General features: G+C 46.6%; 1 long non-coding RNA gene across 5 annotated transcripts; it reads left to right on the top strand.

Annotated features, from left to right (window-relative positions):
• Positions 1-1276: 1276 nt before the first annotated feature.
• On the top strand, positions 1277-6580 carry LOC109449136 (uncharacterized). 5 transcript variants are annotated; one of them, XR_012496705.1, is made up of 3 exons: positions 1277-1431; positions 1732-2272; positions 4920-6580. It is a non-coding gene; the product is annotated as an uncharacterized LOC109449136 (long non-coding RNA). The 5 variants fall into 5 exon arrangements; XR_012496707.1 differs by having other exon boundaries at positions 1417-1431; positions 2099-2272; XR_012496706.1 differs by having other exon boundaries at positions 1417-1431; positions 2082-2272.
• The last annotated feature ends 2359 nt before the right edge of the window (positions 6581-8939 follow it).

Here is an 8939-nt window from a genome sequence, read left to right as displayed (position 1 = left end):
GATCCCAAGGGCCTTACCAATTTTGGGTACTCTGGTGTTTGATATTTCATGAACCATACAGCCACAAAAAAGGCAAGTACCTTCTGGTTCCTGGGACCTTCAGTGCAGGAGCAAAAATCACTTGAGAGCTCCCAGTATGAGGTAGGCACTAACACTTTATATATAATAATTCTTTTAATTCATAACTAATTCATAAATGGTTCTATTATTTCCATTTCACAGATGTAGAAACTGAGGCCTTTTGTCTCAAGTAAAAGTGCACAACCAGGATTTGGACCCAGGCATTCTGGCTCTAGAGTGTGTATTCTTAACCCTCCATTTAGACCATCTCAAACTCATAATAGCAGGAGGAGGCAAAGGAGGAGGAGGCAGAAGGGGAGGAGGAATAGAACAAAAAGATGAAGGACAACATAAATGGATCCTATGAATACCACCATTTAGTTCAACAAGCAGCTTCTGGAGAACATATTGTGGGTCCTGCTTTGGAACTAGGCACCCCTGAGCCACAGAACCCTCGTGCCCGGGCAGGGGAGTCGAGAAGCTGAATACAAACAGGTTATTTCTATACAATGTGATCACATGCACGACAGAAATTCCTGTGTTCCCAAGCACACACTAAACGTGGAAAGTTACTGAGTTAAAGTGGCTGACCATTAAGGCACAGGCCGCTTCAGTCACAGACCAGCTACTGTGGATTCCATGACCACTCTGCTTCCATAAAACGAACCTTGTTTTTTTTACACAAGGTTGTTCTGCAAAAGTGAAATTTAAACAAATTCACAACCTTATTTGTTTCCGTCTTTGTTGTTTGCTTTGAAGACCGGAAAAACCATAAGTAAAAGGACTAAGTCCAATGAAAAATTAAACCAAAAATATTCCACCAGTAAAAGCACTTCTACCTTTGATGCTTGAAAATTTTAACAATTGACGGTTGGAAAATATATCCCACTAAAATCTGCACAATGATGAGCAATCTCCTATTTGCTCCAGTTCACCAAATTGCCTAATGGCAGCTATGGGAAGTAAATACCTTATCCCGAACCGAAAGCTTTCTGCTCTTTAAAGGAATGACGAACAAGTGCGTTCAACAGACACCAAAGGAGTCTGTCCCCAGGAATTCCAGAGGGGCAGCGAATTCTAGAAAGACTGCCAGGGAGGTTCCTGCTCCCTGGGTGGCACCTGGGAGCAAAGCCGTGTGTGTGTGTGTGTGGGGGGTGGGGTGGGGGGGGTGGGGGGTAGGTGGGTCACCAGTCAGGGTGGGTATCACCTCCTAGGTCTCATCCCCTGACCGATGCAGGGAGGAGCGCCGGATACCAAAACTCAGTCATTTGCAGTGTCTAGGAAGCGGGTCCGCGCCCAGCGAGCGGCTCCCCAACTCTCCGGAAGATGCAGATCCGGGATGCCCCATGGAGCTCACACAACCTGGCAAAAGTGAGCGCAAAAAAACAAAGCGAGCGGCTAGGGGAAGGGGCGGGCGCGACCCGCGCGGAGCCGAGCACACAAATTACTCCGAGTCTGGGACTGCTTGCTAGCCCAGCAGACCAGCTCGGACCACGCGCGTGGAGGCGCCCCATTCCTGTCGTCAGGCCCGGGGTACCCACAAATCCCGCACAGTCCCTCTTCCTCAGCGGCGGGGATCTGAGAAAACCTAGGCGGATCCCCCTGACCCCGGCACCGCAGGCCGAGCGGGAACCCGGGACTGGAGGCTGAGACTTTTCTTTTGGGGGTAAGATGGCAGGTCCGGGGAAACAAAGGAAACTTGGGCCCGGCCCCGAGAGCGGCGTGTGTGGTTCGCGAGTTCGCTCCGGGTCCTGCGTGGGAGTCGCCGAGCGCCTGTGCCAGCCTGCGCACCGCCCGCTGGGGGCAACACAAAGCACCCTGCCAGGAGCCGAATGCGCCCACACCGCCCGCGGGTCTTCGGCCGGCGATGGCCCGGGTGGCGGTGGAGGACAGGGGCGCTAGGGATCCGGGCGGGGCGGGGCGCGCGTGGAGGCAGCCGGGCGAGCTGGGGGGGGAGGGGGGCGGTGGCGGCGGAGGAGAGGAGAGGGTGGGCGGGTGGAGTCACGTCACGGCTATTGTAGCTGCACTGGTATATAAGGTCCCGCCCGCCGGCCGCGCTCCCCACCTTTCCTGCACCCGCTGGGAGCCAGCAGTTCTTTCTACCCGCATCCAGTGAGACGCGCCGCGCACCGACGGAGCGGACATGGGCAGAGCGATGATAACCAGGCTCGGATTGGGGCTGCTGCTTCTGGCACTGCTCCTACCCACGCAGGTGAGGCGCTGAGGCCTGGCGGGCTTCTGGGCTGCGCCCGAGGGATTGGAGACCCCTCAGGGATGGGCCGCGGACTGGGACTTGGAGAGAATCTAGCATAATCTGACCTGGGGGAGGCTAATGTAGAGCCCACTTCACACTCCCTTGCGGGCTGTCCCCACCCTCCCACGGCGCCGGGAACAATGCAGGTCCGCGAATGGGCTGGGAAGACCCTGCCCCACCCAGGTTCACGCCACCCCTTTCCAGGCAGCCTGGCGCTTTCACCCAAGGGTCCGTGTCACAAGCGGGTAAGAGAATGCGCTCCCCACGTCTGGAGCGCCCGGAGACCTCAGACTCTTAGGGGCTGTCGTCCTTGGATACCCTGAACGCCCCACTTCTCTCTAGGAGTGTTCTAGCCCCCAGCGCACCACACAAAGAGAGGAGGATCCCCTTCGTGGGGACGCCGCTCGCGACCATCCTCCGCTCACCTGGGTCGGGGACCTCAAGGAACCCCGACTGACTGGCCCTATTAACCCACTCCAGTCCTGCGTGGTTCGGAGCTGAAGCCTGGGCGGGGACCCTCTCCTGACCCTGCCCTCTCCTGGGTGCGACCCTACATGTCCATCTCTTGTCACCTCGGAGCCCAGTGTTAGAGTAGTTTGGATACGTAGCTCTGGGCAGGAGGCGGGTAGGCGGGTAGGACGTTTAGGTCCTAAGTCCCCATAAGGCTTTGTCCTCGTTCCCTCCCCGCTCCCCCTCCCCCCATCCCCTATCCTTTATCCCGGGAACCGAGTTTGCTCCAGCGCGGTTACTAGGAGCTGCGCTGCCTGGCGGGTGGGTGCACGGCGGCCTGGAGGGAGGCCAGAGGCTGAGCCTGGGAGACCCGAGCGGGGGGTGGGGGGATAGGATGGCAAAAGAGGGTATTTCTCTCCAGCAGTTCGGTCTTGGAGGGCAGGGATGGCTCTCCACCGCCTTCAGTTGGGGCTTTCTGAGGAGTGTTTGAGCTTTTCCGAAAAGTTGGGTGCTCCGGGTCCTTGGTCCCCAGACAGCCAGTCTCCGAGCTCACCTGGCAGCGCTGCCTGAGAGTGGAGCGCTCCTCGGCTTCCCCTCCACGGGCGGGTAACTGTACCCTATTGTTGTCTTGCGGGTCGGCTGGGCTCCGGAGGCTTTCACAGTTCCTCAGTGGGGGAGGGGCGCGGCTTCAGGAAACCAACTGAATCCCCCCACTCCCTCCCCAATCTCCTTCCCAATCAGATTTTTCCCCCAACAGATTTTTAAAGGAAGGTTTTAGCGAAGCAAAGCTAGTTTGGTAGGGAATTTTTTTGTTTTATGTCAATTTAATATATCATTATTTGTAGTGGTGTAGAAGACCCTGACTCAGATTCTCCTGTTGATGCGCTGGTCCGTATTAAAGTCACCTGCTGTACTAAAACACTTTGTATAAATAAAAACAGATTACCTTCAGGCATCCCAAGCCAGGTCTTGCCCCTAAACAGAACGCCCTGTTTTAAATAATTTCCCATAATAGAAATGCTTTCCTTTTAGTTTAGTCAGAGTACTATTTTCTGGTAGTACAAGCTTAATCTTGCACACAGTAGGTGCCCAATAAATATATTTGACTTGATCAGGATTTTTTTTTTTCAATTAGTGTATTTTGGATTTGTACATTTCTTTAGTCAATGCTTGCTTAATGACCTATGGGTTTCACAGACAAAAGGAGCTGGTGCTAATGTAGAATGGTTTTATCTTTGGATTAGCAGGCAGCCAAATGTACATGTGGCCCAGACCTGCTTGGTGCCACATTCTCCGTCCTGCCTGTAATTAGAAGCCGTTGTAAACCCTCCCTTGCAGCGAGAGCTGAAATCTTCCATCTGCCTTTGTTCCATGACAAAGGAGAGATTATCACGTGCCCCACTGGACTGTGCATTTGTGACTAGAAAAATCAGTGTGGTGAATGATGCCACTCAGGCACTGGGACACACTGGGGGGACGTTAGTTTTTGGCCACAGCATTAGGCTTAGTGACCAGGCAGGGAGGCTACTGCTGGTGAAAACTTAACATTAAACCTTCTTGCTGTCTTCTGTGAAGTCATTCCGACTTCTTTGTGTTTTTGGTGAAATTTTGCTGTAAGGCAAGGGCTCATTAATCTTAAAGCCAAGGTGGTATTAAATGGGTATGTGAAAGTTACCTAGCAAATCCAGTATAGACAGTGACTCAATTCTAGTACCATAACTCAAACTACAGTATTTTGAAATCCAAATTATTTGTGCACTTTAAGATCTCCCCCTACCTGAGAAAATAGGAATACCATGTTTTTTGCAATGCAATAAGTCAGTATAGTCACAGAAACTGGATTAGTGAACTTGGTTCTTTATTATTTTATAATGAATTAAAAATAAAGTCATACTCTTGGGAGTTATAGTAATTGAAGAACATTTTTGTTTTTGGTTGTTGCTACTTGCAGTCATTTGGCATCTCTAGGTAGGTTACTTTGAAATTAAGAATGATCTTGGTGGGACGAAGCAAGAATTCAGAATTAAACGATGTGGGTAAGGGAATGGGAAAAGAGCACTCTAAGAACTTACCTTATCTTAATTGCATATTAAGTACATGTGGAGGCAGCTGTCACAAGCGGAAATTTATCAGTGTAATGTTTTATATATTTTAGATTTATTCAAATCAAACAGCTGCTGTAACACCTTCAAGTAACCCCACCCACAATACCTCCACTACTACTGCAAGTCCAGCGAATGCCACCACCAAAGCAAGTGACGCTGCTCTGCAGTCAACAGCCAGTCTCTTCGTGATCTCGTTCTCCCTCCTACATCTCTACTGTTAAGAGACTCAGACCAAGAAATAGCTGTACTTCCCCATCTTCTAAACCCAACCCAAATGGCATCTAGACATCCAGTGTGATAAGGAAAAACAGGTCTTCATTGAATCTGCTAATTCCACACCTTGTTTTATTGACACAGAAAATGTTGAAAATCTCAGATTTCATTGGTTTGAAGAGCATGGGCAGGGCTTGACTAGATGATTGCCAATATTAAATCTGCTGGAGTTTCATGTACAAGATGAAGAGAGACACATCCAAAATTAGTTAAGAGATAATTTCCTTAAATGTGGCTTATGAAGTATGGACACATAAAAAGCACCCTGAAAATGAATAGATTTGTATCTTATCTAGAGAGAAAGAATGGGATTTGGAACAGATTCAGTTTTCATTTGGTTCATTAAAGCTATATGACCATAAACAGTAAGGTAATGCAAAAAGCTTCCATGATTCTATTTATATGTACATTAGAAGGGACTTCTGGGTGTTCCAGTAAATCCTCAGTGTGTTGTTTCACAGTACTAATTTAATGCCAATGTAACTCTGGATCAAGTTTTACATTGTTAAGCTATCACTGTTCTCTTAGGAACTGAACTCTTTCCTTTGAGACTTTGGATTGGACATTGCATTTGACTTTGTATAGTAATTGACATGTGCCAGAGCAATGATGGATTGGAACCTACCCCAAATCCAAGCATAATGAGTAAATTTTGCTTATATACTTATCACTTACTCCTTTTCAAGAGCGCTGGATTCATTTAGCTAAATTAATTCCAAAGAGTAGAAGTACACTGACCTCAACTAACTTCAAAGTGCTTTTTATTTCTGCATACGTTGGATACATTTTACAATTTAACAAATAGTATGTTATGAAGGTAAAATAGACAAATCTTGAAAAGGCCAATATGTGAAGGAGCCAAAACTGTAAATCAGGTATTTGGGAAGTGAAGACTGGAAGCTTACTTAAATTCAAAAAAACTTTTATACTCTTTCTGTATATACTTTTTTTTAAAAAAACTATGAATCAGAATAGCGACATTTGGAACACTTTCTGTTATCGTTCAATATTTTTAGATAGAACCTGATCCTAAGCCTAATGTGGACTTGATTTTGGAAAGTAAATCTTTTCACAACTGCCTTGATGCACAGAAATCTTTTTAAAAATAGACACTCCCTCAAGTCTTTTGTTCGCATGGTCACACACTGATGCTTAGATGTTCCAATATCTAATATGGCCACAGTAGTCTTGATAACCAAAGTCTTTTTTTTTTTTTCATCTTTAGAAACCTACATAGGAACATCATATCCAACAGATCTCAAGCTACTGTGTGTGTGAATGAACATTCCCTTTTGTTTCATACCTGAATGCTGTACATCTATTTTGGATTGTATATTGTGTTTGTGTATTTATGCTTTGATTCATAGTAACTTCTCATGTTATGGAATTGATTTGCATTGAACACAAACTGTAAATAAAAAATGTCATGAAAGAGCAATCCATTGTAGTTTTTTACTGACTTTAATCACAGGACATGGTAGAACTACGAGACTTTCTAACAGACATGTATTTCAGACATCTTCCTTACCTCCATTGTGTAGCAGCAACCCAGTTTCCCTTTCCCCTGGTTGTCAGGTTCATTCACTCTAGCTGGTATAGTAACTCCCTACTTTGTTGATTCAGGCTTGAGCTCAGAGTGGTTGGGTAGCAATCTTCACTTTGAGTTCAGTGGAATTTCTGTGTCTTCTGGTGGAAGCATTCCTCCTTTTGGAACTAAGACTCTAGACCAGCAGAACATAAGGTATCAAGGATAGAAAGTAAAATTTTTGCTAGTGGACAACTTTAGGGGTAATAGTGAGTGGTGCCACTCCCATCTTCATTCCTGGACCTGTGAATCCTGACTACGGGAGAAACAGCCCCATATTTAGAGCATATATAGCCTGGAGTTAAATGCCTTAGGGCTGCAGGGTATTGGCATCTAGCTGGAGCTGTAACTTGCCTTTTCAAAAGGCCACTGTAAGGTCATGCCATGTGCTTCAGGATGGTGGGGGATGTGGTAAGAAGAGTGAATTCCATGGGCATGGGCCCATTGCCACACATAGGCTAAGTTCCTTGAGCAGAAGCAATGTGTGGGTCACCATGATGGTAGGTAGTTAAGTCAATAGATGATAGTTTTGGCAGAAGCATTGCACCAAGGAAGGCAAGTACATATCCAGAGGTGTCTGAGAGTAAGAACAAAATTCTGCCCCTTCCATTTTGGAAATGTAACATTTTATCTAGTTGATCACCCTCAGGAATGGTGCCATATGGGGAACTCAATGTTGGTCTCTAGTTCCCCAGATTGGGCACTCACCAGTGGCCAGGTCAGACTTAGTACAAGTTCATGTTGCTTAGCCCATGGGTAAATTCCACCCCTTCCACCATGACCACTTTATTCGTGAGCCCCTTGGGTGGTGACGGATGCCCAGAGAAAGCAGCTGACTGGTAGTCACAGAATGGGCTATCTTACCACTTGATTCTTAAAATCCTGCTCTGCTGAAGTCACCTTTTGGTAAGCATTCACATGGGACACAATACCTTCACATTCTTTTCCCATTCAAAGAGTTCTATCCATATGCCTCTTCCCCAGACTTACTTGTCACCAATTTTCCAATCATGTTCCTTCCTAGTCCATCCATGAATTAGATACACACTGGCCATTTTTCCTTCCTAGCAAAATGAACAACCAGGTGCACTGCTTGTAATTCTGCCCACTGGGAATATTTCACTTCACCAATGTCCTTCAGGGATGTCCCAGAAGAGAGCTGTAGAGCTGTAGCTTTCAACTTGGGGATGGTGCCTGCATTTTGTGCAGAATCTGTAAACCACTGGGAATATTTCACTTCACCAATGTCCTTCAGGGATGCCCCAGAAGGGAGCTGTAGAGCTGTAGCTTTCAACTTGGGGATGGTGCGTGCATTTTGTGTAGAATCTGTAAACCAGGCCCAATTTGTGCTCAGTCAGCTGATCGTAGGGAACTCCCCATGAAGCTGTAGATGCAGGCTGGGAGATAGAAGGTAATGTGGCAGGAATAGGGGCCATGGGCATTTGGGCCACTTCCTCATGCAACTTACTTGTATCTTTAGGGCCTGCTCGAGTCCAGTATCATAAATGCCACTTTCATTTGACAATGGAGTGCTTCTGTGCACACCCAACTTTATGGCTTGGTGGGTTAGACCACACCCAGTTCATGATGGGCAGCTCAGGTTGCATGGTGGGCGCCGGTGAAGCATTCAGTCTACTAAAACTCAGTCACAAGCCTGTTTTTCAAGGAAGAGTGTCTGCAGGGCTGGCAGGGCTTTGCTTGTAAATCCTAAAACTGACCGTCACCCTAACCACCCTTGATATAGTTATCCATTTATAGAAAAGCAACCAAAAATTGGGGTATATCTTTGAAACAGGAATCATCAATGCATGTGGAGGACAAAATGTGATTACTTTTTCAACTATTCTTTGAAAATGATTTTAAATAAATCTGGGCTGGTTTATCAGAAAATGCTCAAATTCTTTTTGAGGGTTATACTTTAAATATTCACGCTTACCTACTGGTCATAATTTATGGCTAAATTGAGTAATGAGTGGCCTTTGTATGGGTGTATCTTGAACGAAGTTTAGCCTTAGTAGATAAAAGCAAACAGTTTAGAGACAAGCAGATAGCTGAAACACTGTGACATAAAGTTAAGAAGAGAAAAATCTACTTAGAACTAAACATGTTCTGAACACACACACCCAATGCCACCACTGTCCTCAAAATAGAACTCAAATATTTAGGTAGCTGAAAAGTATGTGTTTTTCATTTCTCATAGACCTCATTTGGG

This window comes from Rhinolophus sinicus, linkage group LG05 (assembly GCF_036562045.2).
Source record: "Rhinolophus sinicus isolate RSC01 linkage group LG05, ASM3656204v1, whole genome shotgun sequence".
NCBI classification, from domain to species: Eukaryota; Metazoa; Chordata; class Mammalia; order Chiroptera; family Rhinolophidae; genus Rhinolophus; species Rhinolophus sinicus.
The sequence above is the reverse complement of the archived record's forward strand: the minus strand, read 5'-3'. Positions and strand labels throughout refer to the sequence as shown.